The 14221-nt window shown below is 47.3% G+C and overlaps 1 protein-coding gene across 1 annotated transcript in view; it reads right to left on the reverse strand.

Moving 5' to 3' along the window:
* The window catches only part of LOC121563437 (ryanodine receptor 2-like), a gene marked incomplete at both ends in the record, with an annotated part of 114373 nt that overhangs the window by 49752 nt on the left and 50400 nt on the right, over positions 1-14221 (reverse strand).

A 14221-nucleotide genomic window follows, 5' to 3' on the forward strand; every position in this document is an offset into this window, starting at 1 on the left:
GACCTGGTTGTTGATGAACTGTGTCCGACCTGGTTGTTGATGAACTGTGTCTGACCTGACCTGGTTGTTGATGAACTGTGTCTGACCTGGTTGTTGATGAACTGTGTCTGACCTGGTTGTTGATGAACTGTGTCTGACCTGGTTGTTGATGAACTGTGTCTGACCTGGTTGTTGATGAACTGTGTCCTGACCTGGTTGTTGATGAACTGTGTCTGACCTGGTTGTTGATGAACTGTGTACTGCGTGTTGATGAACTGTGTCTGACCTGGTTGTTGATGAACTGTGTCTGACCTGGTTGTTGATGAACTGTGTCTGACCTGGTTGTTGATGAACTGTGTCTGACCTGGTTGTTGATGAACTGTGTCTGACCTGGTTGCTGATGACCTGTGTCCTGACCTGGTTGTTGATGAACTGTGTCTGACTGACCTGGTTGTTGATGAACTGTGTCTGACCTGGTTGTTGATGAACTGTGTCTGACCTGGTTGCTGATGAACTGTGTCTGACCTGGTTGTTGATGAACTGTGTGCTGACCTGGTTGTTGATGAACTGTGTCTGACCTGGTTGTTGATGAACTGTGTCTGACCTGGTTGTTGATGAACTGTGTCTGACCTGGTTGTTGATGAACTGTGTCTGACCTGGTTGCTGATGAACTGTGTCTGACCTGGTTGTTGATGAACTGTGTCTGACCTGGTTGCTGATGAACTGTGTCTGACCTGACCTGGTTGTTGATGAACTGTGTCTGACCTGGTTGTTGATGAACTGTGTCTGACCTGGTTGTTGATGAACTGTGTCTGACCTGGTTGTTGATGAACTGTGTCTGACCTGGTTGCTGATGAACTGTGTCTGACCTGGTTGTTGATGAACTGTGTCTGACTTCTGACCTGGTTGTTGATGAACTGTGTCCTGACCTGGTTGTTGATGAACTGTGTCTGACCTGGTTGTTGATGAACTGTGTCTGACCTGGTTGTTGATGAACTGTGTCTGACCTGGTTGTTGATGAACTGTGTCTGACCTGGTTGCTGATGAACTGTGTCTGACCTGGTTGTTGATGAACTGTGTCTGACCTGGTTGTTGATGAACTGTGTCTGACCTGACCTGGTTGTTGATGAACTGTGTCTGACCTGGTTGTTGATGAACTGTGTCTGACCTGGTTGTTGATGAACTGTGTCGCCTGACCTGGTTGTTGATGAACTGTGTCTGACCTGGTTGTTGATGAACTGTGTCTGACCTGAGTTGTTGATGAACTGTGTCTGACCTGGTTGTTGATGAACTGTGTCTGACCTGGTTGTTGATGAACTGTGTCTGACCTGGTTGTTGATGAACTGTGTCTGACCTGGTTGTTGATGAACTGTGTCTGACCTGGTTGTTGATGAACTGTGTCTGACCTGACCTGGTTGTTGATGAACTGTGTCTGACCTGGTTGCTGATGAACTGTGTCCTGACCTGGTTGCTGATGAACTGTGTCTGACCTGGTTGTTGATGAACTGTGTCTCGACCTGGTTGTTGATGAACTGTGTCTGACCTGACCTGGTTGTTGATGAACTGTGTCTGACCTGGTTGTTGATGAACTGTGTCTGACCTGGTTGTTGATGAACTGTGTCTGACCTGGTTGTTGATGAACTGTGTCTGACCTGACCTGGTTGTTGATGAACTGTGTCTGACCTGGTTGTTGATGAACTGTGTCTGACCTGGTTGTTGATGAACTGTGTCTGACCTGGTTGTTGATGAACTGTGTCTGACCTGGTTGTTGATGAACTGTGTCTGACCTGGTTGTTGATGAACTGTGTCTGACCTGGTTGCTGATGAACTGTGTCTGACCTGGTTGTTGATGAACTGTGTCTGACCTGGTTGCTGATGAACTGTGTCTGACCTGACCTGGTTGTTGATGAACTGTGTCGCTGACCTGGTTGTTGATGAACTGTGTCCTGACCTGGTTGTTGATGAACTGTGTCTGACCTGGTTGTTGATGAACTGTATCTGACCTGACCTGGTTGTTGATGAACTGTGTCTGACCTGGTTGTTGATGAACTGTGTCTGACCTGGTTGTTGATGAACTGTGTCTGACCTGACCTGTATGTTGATGAACTGTGTCTGACCTGGTTGCTGATGAACTGTGTCTGACCTGGTTGCTGATGAACTGTGTCTGACCTGGTTGTTGATGAACTGTGTCTGACCTGGTTGTTGATGAACTGTGTCTGACCTGACCTGTATGTTGATGAAGTGTGTCTGACCTGGTTGCTGATGAACTGTGTCTGACCTGGTTGTTGATGAACTGTGTCTGACCTGGTTGTTGATGAACTGTGTCTGACCTGGTTGTTGATGAACTGTGTCTGACCTGGTTGTTGATGAACTGTGTCTGACCTGGTTGTTGATGAACTGTGTCTGACCTGACCTGGTTGTTGATGAACTGTGTCTGACCTGGTTGTTGATGAACTGTGTCTGACCTGACCTGGTTGTTGATGAACTGTGTCTGACCTGGTTGTTGATGAACTGTGTCTGACCTGGTTGTTGATGAACTGTGTCTGACCTGACCTGGTTGTTGATGAACTGTGTCTGACCTGACCTGGTTGTTGATGAACTGTGTCTGACCTGGTTGTTGATGAACTGTGTCTGACCTGGTTGTTGATGAACTGTGTCTGACCTGGTTGTTGATGAACTGTGTCTGACCTGGTTGTTGATGAACTGTGTCTGACCTGACCTGGTTGTTGATGAACTGTGTCTGACCTGGTTGTTGATGAACTGTGTCTGACCTGGTTGTTGATGAACTGTGTCTGACCTGGTTGTTGATGAACTGTGTCTGACCTGGTTGTTGATGAACTGTGTCTGACCTGGTTGTTGATGAACTGTGTCTGACCTGGTTGTTGATGAACTGTGTCTGACCTGGTTGTTGATGAACTGTGTCTGACCTGGTTGTTGATGAACTGTGTCTGACCTGGTTGTTGATGAACTGTGTCTGACCTGGTTGTTGATGAACTGTGTCTGACCTGGTTGCTGATGAACTGTGTCTGACCTGACCTGGTTGCTGATGAACTGTGTCTGACCTGGTTGCTGATGAACTGTGTCTGACCTGGTTGTTGATGAACTGTGTCTGACCTGGTTGTTGATGAACTGTGTCTGACCTGACCTGGTTGTTGATGAACTGTGTCTGACCTGGTTGTTGATGAACTGTGTCTGACCTGGTTGTTGATGAACTGTGTCTGACCTGGTTGTTGATGAACTGTGTCTGACCTGGTTGTTGATGAACTGTGTCTGACCTGGTTGTTGAATATGAACTGTGTCTGACCTGGTTGTTGATGAACTGTGTCTGACCTGGTTGCTGATGAACTGTGTCTGACCTGGTTGTTGATGAACTGTGTCTGACCTGGTTGTTGATGAACTGTGTCTGACCTGACCTGGTTGCTGATGAACTGTGTCTGACCTGGTTGTTGATGAACTGTGTCTGACCTGGTTGTTGATGAACTGTGTCTGACCTGACCTGGTTGCTGATGAACTGTGTCTGACCTGGTTGTTGATGAACTGTGTCTGACCTGGTTGTTGATGAACTGTGTTGCCTGACCTGGTTGTTGATGAACTGTGTCTGACCTGGTTGTTGATGAACTGTGTCTGACCTGAGTTGTTGATGAACTGTGTCTGACCTGGTTGTTGATGAACTGTGTCTGTACCTGACCTGGTTGTTGATGAACTGTGTCTGACCTGGTTGTTGATGAACTGTGTCTGACCTGGTTGTTGATGAACTGTGTTGCCTGACCTGGTTGTTGATGAACTGTGTCTGACCTGACCTGGTTGTTGATGAACTGTGTCTGACCTGGTTGTTGATGAACTGTGTCTGACCTGGTTGCTGATGAACTGTGTCTGACCTGGTTGTTGATGAACTGTGTCTGACCTGACCTGGTTGTTGATGAACTGTGTCTGACCTGACCTGGTTGTTGATGAACTGTGTCTGACCTGGTTGTTGATGAACTGTGTCTGACCTGGTTGCTGATGAACTGTGTCTGACCTGGTTGTTGATGAACTGTGTCTGACCTGACCTGGTTGTTGATGAACTGTGTCTGACCTGGTTGTTGATGAACTGTGTCTGACCTGGTTGTTGATGAACTGTGTCTGACCTGGTTGTTGATGAACTGTGTCTGACCTGGTTGTTGATGAACTGTGTCTGACCTGGTTGTTGATGAACTGTGTCTGACCTGGTTGTTGATGAACTGTGTCTGACCTGGTTGTTGATGAACTGTGTCTGACCTGGTTGCTGATGAACTGTGTCTGACCTGACCTGGTTGTTGATGAACTGTGTCTGACCTGACCTGGTTGTTGATGAACTGTGTCAGCCTGACCTGGTTGTTGATGAACTGTGTCTGACCTGGTTGTTGATGAACTGTGTCTCCTGACCTGGTTGTTGATGAACTGTGTCTGACCTGGTTGTTGATGAACTGTGTCTGACCTGGTTGTTGATGAACTGTGTCTGACCTGGTTGTTGATGAACTGTGTCTGACCTGGTTGTTGATGAACTGTGTCTGACCTGGTTGCTGATGAACTGTGTCTGACCTGGTTGTTGATGAACTGTGTCTGACCTGGTTGTTGATGAACTGTGTCTGACCTGACCTGTATGTTGATGAAGTGTGTCTGACCTGGTTGCTGATGAACTGTGTCTGACCTGGTTGCTGATGAACTGTGTCTGACCTGGTTGTTGATGAACTGTGTCTGACCTGGTTGTTGATGAACTGTGTCTGACCTGGTTGTTGATGAACTGTGTCTGACCTGGTTGTTGATGAACTGTGTCTGACCTGACCTGGTTGCTGATGAACTGTGTCTGACCTGGTTGTTGATGAACTGTGTCTGACCTGACCTGGTTGTTGATGAACTGTGTCTGACCTGGTTGTTGATGAACTGTGTCTGACCTGGTTGTTGATGAACTGTGTCTGACCTGACCTGGTTGTTGATGAACTGTGTCTGACCTGACCTGGTTGTTGATGAACTGTGTCTGACCTGGTTGTTGATGAACTGTGTCTGACCTGGTTGTTGATGAACTGTGTCTGACCTGGTTGTTGATGAACTGTGTCTGACCTGGTTGTTGATGAACTGTGTCTGACCTGGCCTGGTTGCTGATGAACTGTGTCTGACCTGGTTGCTGATGAACTGTGTCTGACCTGGTTGTTGATGAACTGTGTCTGACCTGGTTGTTGATGAACTGTGTCTGACCTGGTTGTTGATGAACTGTGTCTGACCTGGTTGTTGATGAACTGTGTCTGACCTGGTTGTTGATGAACTGTGTCTGACCTGGTTGTTGATGAACTGTGTCTGACCTGGTTGCTGATGAACTGTGTCTGACCTGGTTGTTGATGAACTGTGTCTGACCTGGTTGCTGATGAACTGTGTCTGACCTGGTTGTTGATGAACTGTGTCTGACCTGACCTGGTTGCTGATGAACTGTGTCTGACCTGGTTGCTGATGAACTGTGTCTGACCTGGTTGCTGATGAACTGTGTCTGACCTGGTTGTTGATGAACTGTGTCTGACCTGACCTGGTTGTTGATGAACTGTGTCTGACCTGGTTGTTGATGAACTGTGTCTGACCTGGTTGTTGATGAACTGTGTCTGACCTGGTTGCTGATGAACTGTGTCTGACCTGACCTGGTTGTTGATGAACTGTGTCTGACCTGGTTGTTGATGAACTGTGTCTGACCTGGTTGTTGATGAACTGTGTCTGACCTGGTTGTTGATGAACTGTGTCTGACCTGGTTGTTGATGAACTGTGTCTGACCTGGTTGTTGATGAACTGTGTCTGACCTGGTTGTTGATGAACTGTGTCTGACCTGGTTGTTGATGAACTGTGTCTGACCTGGTTGTTGATGAACTGTGTCTGACCTGGTTGTTGATGAACTGTGTCTGACCTGGTTGCTGATGAACTGTGTCCTGACCTGGTTGTTGATGAACTGTGTCTGACCTGACCTGGTTGTTGATGAACTGTGTCTGACCTGGTTGTTGATGAACTGTGTCTGACCTGGTTGTTGATGAACTGTGTCTGACCTGGTTGTTGATGAACTGTGTCTGACCTGGTTGTTGATGAACTGTGTCTGACCTGACCTGGTTGTTGATGAACTGTGTCTGACCTGGTTGTTGATGAACTGTGTCTGACCTGACCTGGTTGTTGATGAACTGTGTCTGACCTGGTTGTTGATGAACTGTGTCTGACCTGGTTGTTGATGAACTGTGTCTGACCTGACCTGGTTGTTGATGAACTGTGTCTGACCTGGTTGTTGATGAACTGTGTCTGACCTGACCTGGTTGTTGATGAACTGTGTCTGACCTGGTTGTTGATGAACTGTGTCTGACCTGGTTGCTGATGAACTGTGTCTGACCTGGTTGTTGATGAACTGTGTCTGACCTGGTTGTTGATGAACTGTGTCTGACCTGACCTGGTTGTTGATGAACTGTGTCTGACCTGGTTGTTGATGAACTGTGTCTGACCTGGTTGTTGATGAACTGTGTCTGACCTGGTTGTTGATGAACTGTGTCTGACCTGGTTGTTGATGAACTGTGTCTGACCTGGTTGTTGATGAACTGTGTCTGACCTGGTTGTTGATGAACTGTGTCTGACCTGGTTGTTGATGAACTGTGTCTGACCTGAGTTGTTGATGAACTGTGTCCGACCTGGTTGTTGATGAACTGTGTCTGACCTGGTTGCTGATGAACTGTGTCCGACCTGGTTGTTGATGAACTGTGTCCTGACCTGGTTGTTGATGAACTGTGTCTGACCTGGTTGTTGATGAACTGTGTCTGACCTGACCTGGTTGTTGATGAACTGTGTCTGACCTGGTTGTTGATGAACTGTGTCTGACCTGGTTGTTGATGAACTGTGTCTGACCTGGTTGTTGATGAACTGTGTCTGACCTGGTTGTTGATGAACTGTGTCTGGACCTGGTTGTTGATGAACTGTGTCTCCTGACCTGGTTGTTGATGAACTGTGTCTGACCTGGTTGCTGATGAACTGTGTCTGACCTGGTTGTTGATGAACTGTGTCTGACCTGGTTGTTGATGAACTGTGTCTGACCTGGTTGTTGATGAACTGTGTCTGACCTGGTTGTTGATGAACTGTGTCTGACCTGGTTGTTGATGAACTGTGTCTGACCTGGTTGTTGATGAACTGTGTCTGACCCGACCTGGTTGCTGATGAACTGTGTCTGACCTGGTTGTTGATGAACTGTGTCTGACCTGGTTGTTGATGAACTGTGTCTGACCTGGTTGTTGATGAACTGTGTCTGACCTGACCTGGTTGTTGATGAACTGTGTCTGACCTGGTTGTTGATGAACTGTGTCTGACCTGGTTGCTGATGAACTGTGTCTGACCTGGTTGCTGATGAACTGTGTCTGACCTGGTTGTTGATGAACTGTGTCTGACCTGACCTGGTTGTTGATGAACTGTGTCTGACCTGGTTGTTGATGAACTGTGTCTGACCTGGTTGTTGATGAACTGTGTCTGCTGACCTGGTTGTTGATGAACTGTGTCTGACCTGGTTGCTGATGAACTGTGTCTGACCTGGTTGTTGATGAACTGTGTCTGACCTGGTTGTTGATGAACTGTGTCTGACCCTGACCTGGTTGTTGATGAACTGTGTCTGACCTGGTTGTTGATGAACTGTGTCTGACCTGGTTGCTGATGAACTGTGTCTGACCTGGTTGTTGATGAACTGTGTCTGACCTGGTTGCTGATGAACTGTGTCTGACCTGACCTGGTTGTTGATGAACTGTGTCTGACCTGGTTGTTGATGAACTGTGTCTGACCTGGTTGTTGATGAACTGTGTCTGACCTGGTTGTTGATGAACTGTGTCTGACCTGGTTGTTGATGAACTGTGTCTGACCTGGTTGTTGATGAACTGTGTCTGACTGACCTGGTTGTTGATGAACTGTGTCTGACCTGGTTGTTGATGAACTGTGTCTGACCTGGTTGCTGATGAACTGTGTCTGACCTGGTTGTTGATGAACTGTGTCTGACCTGGTTGTTGATGAACTGTGTCTGACCTGGTTGTTGATGAACTGTGTCTGACCTGGTTGTTGATGAACTGTGTCTGACCTGGTTGTTGATGAACTGTGTCTGACCTGGTTGTTGATGAACTGTGTCTGACCTGGTTGTTGATGAACTGTGTCTGACCTGGTTGTTGATGAACTGTGTCTGACCTGGTTGTTGATGAACTGTGTCTGACCTGACCTGGTTGTTGATGAACTGTGTCTGACCTGGTTGCTGATGAACTGTGTCTGACCTGGTTGTTGATGAACTGTGTCTGACCTGGTTGTTGATGAACTGTGTCTGACCTGACCTGGTTGTTGATGAACTGTGTCTGACCTGGTTGTTGATGAACTGTGTCTGACCTGGTTGTTGATGAACTGTGTCTGACCTGGTTGTTGATGAACTGTGTCTGACCTGGTTGTTGATGAACTGTGTCTGACCTGGTTGCTGATGAACTGTGTCTGACCTGGTTGCTGATGAACTGTGTCTGACCTGGTTGTTGATGAACTGTGTCTGACCTGGTTGTTGATGAACTGTGTCTGACCTGACCTGGTTGTTGATGAACTGTGTCTGACCTGGTTGCTGATGAACTGTGTCTGACCTGGTTGTTGATGAACTGTGTCTGACCTGGTTGTTGATGAACTGTGTCTGACCTGGTTGTTGATGAACTGTGTCTGACCTGGTTGTTGATGAACTGTGTCTGACCTGACCTGGTTGTTGATGAACTGTGTCTGACCTGGTTGTTGATGAACTGTGTCTGACCTGGTTGTTGATGAACTGTGTCTGACCTGACCTGGTTGTTGATGAACTGTGTCTGACCTGGTTGTTGATGAACTGTGTCTGACCTGGTTGTTGATGAACTGTGTCTGACCTGGTTGTTGATGAACTGTGTCTGACCTGACCTGGTTGTTGATGAACTGTGTCTGACCTGACCTGGTTGTTGATGAACTGTGTCTGACCTGGTTGTTGATGAACTGTGTCTGACCTGGTTGTTGATGAACTGTGTCTGACCTGGTTGTTGATGAACTGTGTCTGACCTGGTTGCTGATGAACTGTGTCTGACCTGGTTGCTGATGAACTGTGTCTGACCTGGTTGCTGATGAACTGTGTCTGACTGACCTGGTTGTTGATGAACTGTGTCTGACCTGGTTGTTGATGAACTGTGTCTGACCTGGTTGCTGATGAACTGTGTCTGACCTGGTTGTTGATGAACTGTGTCTGACCTGGTTGTTGATGAACTGTGTCTGACCTGGTTGTTGATGAACTGTGTCTGACCTGACCTGGTTGTTGATGAACTGTGTCTGACCTGGTTGTTGATGAACTGTGTCTGACCTGGTTGTTGATGAACTGTGTCTGACCTGGTTGTTGATGAACTGTGTCTGACCTGGTTGTTGATGAACTGTGTCTGACCTGACCTGGTTGTTGATGAACTGTGTCTGACCTGGTTGTTGATGAACTGTGTCTGACCTGGTTGCTGATGAACTGTGTCTGACCTGGTTGTTGATGAACTGTGTCTGACCTGGTTGTTGATGAACTGTGTCTGACCTGGTTGCTGATGAACTGTGTCTGACCTGGTTGTTGATGAACTGTGTCTGACCTGGTTGTTGATGAACTGTGTCTGACCTGGTTGTTGATGAACTGTGTCTGACCTGGTTGTTGATGAACTGTGTCTGATGGACCTGGTTGTTGATGAACTGTGTCTGACCTGACCTGGTTGTTGATGAACTGTGTCTGACCTGGTTGTTGATGAACTGTGTCTGACCTGACCTGGTTGTTGATGAACTGTGTCTGACCTGGTTGTTGATGAACTGTGTCTGACCTGGTTGTTGATGAACTGTGTCTGACCTGGTTGTTGATGAACTGTGTCTGACCTGGTTGTTGATGAACTGTTGTCTGACCTGACCTGGTTGCTGATGAACTGTGTCTGACCTGGTTGTTGATGAACTGTGTCTGACCTGGTTGTTGATGAACTGTGTCTGACCTGGTTGTTGATGAACTGTGTCTGACCTGGTTGTTGATGAACTGTGTCTGACCTGGTTGTTGATGAACTGTGTCTGACCTGGTTGTTGATGAACTGTGTCTGACCTGGTTGTTGATGAACTGTGTCTGACCTGGTTGCTGATGAACTGTGTCTGACTGACCTGGTTGCTGATGAACTGTGTCTGACCTGGTTGTTGATGAACTGTGTCTGACCTGGTTGTTGATGAACTGTGTCTGACCTGGTTGTTGATGAACTGTGTCTGACCTGGTTGTTGATGAACTGTGTCTGACCTGGTTGTTGATGAACTGTGTCTGACCTGGTTGTTGATGAACTGTGTCTGACCTGGTTGTTGATGAACTGTGTCTGACCTGGTTGTTGATGAACTGTGTCTGACCTGGTTGTTGATGAACTGTGTCTGACCTGACCTGGTTGTTGATGAACTGTGTCTGACCTGGTTGTTGATGAACTGTGTCTGACCTGGTTGTTGATGAACTGTGTCTGACCTGGTTGCTGATGAACTGTGTCTGACCTGGTTGTTGATGAACTGTGTCTGACCTGGTTGTTGATGAACTGTGTTTGACCTGGTTGCTGATGAACTGTGTCTGACCTGGTTGTTGATGAACTGTGTCTGAACTGACCTGGTTGTTGATGAACTGTGTCTGACCTGGTTGTTGATGAACTGTGCCTGACCTGGTTGTTGATGAACTGTGTCTGACCTGGTTGCTGATGAACTGTGTCTGACCTGGTTGTTGATGAACTGTGTCTGACCTGGTTGTTGATGAACTGTGTCTGACCTGACCTGGTTGTTGATGAACTGTGTCTGACCTGGTTGTTGATGAACTGTGTCTGACCTGGTTGCTGATGAACTGTGTCTGACCTGGTTGTTGATGAACTGTGTCTGACCTGGTTGTTGATGAACTGTGTCTGACCTGGTTGTTGATGAACTGTGTCTGACCTGGTTGCTGATGAACTGTGTCTGACCTGGTTGCTGATGAACTGTGTCTGACCTGGTTGTTGATGAACTGTGTCTGACCTGACCTGGTTGTTGATGAACTGTGTCTGACCTGGTTGCTGATGAACTGTGTCTGACCTGGTTGTTGATGAACTGTGTCTGACCTGGTTGTTGATGAACTGTGTCTGACCTGGTTGCTGATGAACTGTGTCTGACCTGGTTGCTGATGAACTGTGTCTGACCTGACCTGGTTGTTGATGAACTGTGTCTGACCTGGTTGTTGATGAACTGTGTCTGACCTGGTTGTTGATGAACTGTGTCTGACCTGAGTTGCTGATGAACTGTGTCTGACCTGGTTGTTGATGAACTGTGTCTGACCTGGTTGTTGATGAACTGTGTCTGACCTGACCTGGTTGTTGATGAACTGTGTCTGACCTGACCTGGTTGTTGATGAACTGTGTCTGACCTGGTTGTTGATGAACTGTGTCTGACCTGGTTGCTGATGAACTGTGTCTGACCTGACCTGGTTGTTGATGAACTGTGTCTGACCTGGTTGTTGATGAACTGTGTCTGACCTGGTTGTTGATGAACTGTGTCTGACCTGGTTGTTGATGAACTGTGTCTGACCTGGTTGTTGATGAACTGTGTCTGACCTGGTTGCTGATGAACTGTGTCTGACCTGGTTGTTGATGAACTGTGTCTGACCTGGTTGTTGATGAACTGTGTCTGACCTGGTTGTTGATGAACTGTGTCTGACCTGGTTGTTGATGAACTGTGTCTGACCTGGTTGTTGATGAACTGTGTCTGACCTGGTTGTTGATGAACTGTGTCTGACCTGGTTGCTGATGAACTGTGTCTGACCTGGTTGCTGATGAACTGTGTCTGACCTGGTTGCTGATGAACTGTGTCTGACCTGGTTGTTGATGAACTGTGTCTGACCTGAAGTTGTTGATGAACTGTGTCTGACCTGGTTGCTGATGAACTGTGTCTGACCTGGTTGTTGATGAACTGTGTCTGACCTGGTTGCTGATGAACTGTGTCTGACCTGGGTTGCTGATGAACTGTGTCTGACCTGGTTGTTGATGAACTGTGTCTGACCAGGTTGCTGATGAACTGTGTCTGACCTGACCTGGTTGCTGATGAACTGTGTCCCCTGACCTGGTTGTTGATGAACTGTGTCTGACCTGGTTGTTGATGAACTGTGTCTGACCTGACCTGGTTGCTGATGAACTGTGTCTGACCTGGTTGTTGATGAACTGTGTCTGACCTGGTTGTTGATGAACTGTGTCTGACCTGACCTGGTTGCTGATGAACTGTGTCTGACCTGGTTGTTGATGAACTGTGTCTGACCTGGTTGTTGATGAACTGTGTCTGACCTGGTTGCTGATGAACTGTGTCTGACCTGGTTGTTGATGAACTGTGTCCTGACCTGGTTGCTGATGAACTGTGTGCTGACCTGGTTGTTGATGAACTGTGTCTGACCTGGTTGTTGATGAACTGTGTCTGACCTGGTTGCTGATGAACTGTGTCGCCTGACCTGGTTGTTGATGAACTGTGTCTGACCTGGTTGCTGATGAACTGTGTCTGACCTGGTTGTTGATGAACTGTGTCTGACCTGACCTGGTTGTTGATGAACTGTGTCTGACCTGGTTGCTGATGAACTGTGTCTGACCTGGTTGTTGATGAACTGTGTCTGACCTGGTTGTTGATGAACTGTGTCTGACCTGGTTGCTGATGAACTGTGTCTGACCTGGTTGTTGATGAACTGTGTCTGACCTGGTTGCTGATGAACTGTGTCTGACCTGGTTGTTGATGAACTGTGTCTGACCTGGTTGTTGATGAACTGTGTCTGCCTGACCTGGTTGCTGATGAACTGTGTCTGACCTGGTTGTTGATGAACTGTGTCTGACCTGGTTGTTGATGAACTGTGTCTGACCTGGTTGTTGATGAACTGTGTCTGACCTGGTTGTTGATGAACTGTGTCTGACCTGGTTGTTGATGAACTGTGTCTGACCTGGTTGTTGATGAACTGTGTCTGACCTGGTTGTTGATGAACTGTGTCTGACCTGGTTGTTGATGAACTGTGTCTGACCTGGTTGTTGATGAACTGTGTCTGACCTGGTTGTTGATGAACTGTGTCTGACCTGGTTGTTGATGAACTGTGTCTGACCTGACCTGGTTGCTGATGAACTGTGTCTGACCTGGTTGTTGATGAACTGTGTCTGACCTGGTTGTTGATGAACTGTGTCTGACCTGGTTGTTGATGAACTGTGTCTGACCTGGTTGTTGATGAACTGTGTCGCTGACCTGGTTGTTGATGAACTGTGTCTGACCTGGTTGCTGATGAACTGTGTCTGACCTGGTTGTTGATGAACTGTGTCTGACCTGGTTGTTGATGAACTGTGTCTGACCTGGTTGCTGATGAACTGTGTCTGACCTGGTTGTTGATGAACTGTGTCTGACCTGGTTGTTGATGAACTGTGTCTGACCTGGTTGTTGATGAACTGTGTCTGACCTGGTTGTTGATGAACTGTGTCTGACCTGGTTGTTGATGAACTGTGTCTGACCTGGTTGTTGATGAACTGTGTCTGACCTGGTTGTTGATGAACTGTGTCTGACCTGGTTGTTGATGAACTGTGTCTGACCTGACCTGGTTGTTGATGAACTGTGTCTGACCTGGTTGTTGATGAACTGTGTCTGACCTGGTTGTTGATGAACTGTGTCTGACCTGGTTGCTGATGAACTGTGTCTGACCTGGTTGTTGATGAACTGTGTCTGACCTGAGTTGTTGATGAACTGTGTCTGACCTGGTTGTTGATGAACTGTGTCTGACCTGGTTGTTGATGAACTGTGTCTGACCTGGTTGTTGATGAACTGTGTCTGACCTGGTTGTTGATGAACTGTGTCTGACCTGGTTGTTGATGAACTGTGTCTGACCTGGTTGTTGATGAACTGTGTCTGACCTGGTTGTTGATGAACTGTGTCTGACCTGGTTGTTGATGAACTGTGTCTGACCTGGTTGTTGATGAACTGTGTCTGACCTGGTTGTTGATGAACTGTGTCTGACCTGGTTGTTGATGAACTGTGTCTGACCTGGTTGTTGATGAACTGTGTCTGACCTGGTTGTTGATGAACTGTGTCTGACCTGGTTGTTGATGAACTGTGTCTGACCTGGTTGTTGATGAACTGTGTCTGACCTGGTTGTTGATGAACTGTGTCTGACCTGGTTGTTGATGAACTGTGTCTGACCTGGTTGTTGATGAACTGTGTCTGACCTGGTTGTTGATGA

The sequence above is a fragment of the Coregonus clupeaformis genome, unplaced genomic scaffold (assembly GCF_020615455.1).
Source record: "Coregonus clupeaformis isolate EN_2021a unplaced genomic scaffold, ASM2061545v1 scaf1632, whole genome shotgun sequence".
NCBI lineage: Eukaryota > Metazoa > Chordata > Actinopteri > Salmoniformes > Salmonidae > Coregonus > Coregonus clupeaformis.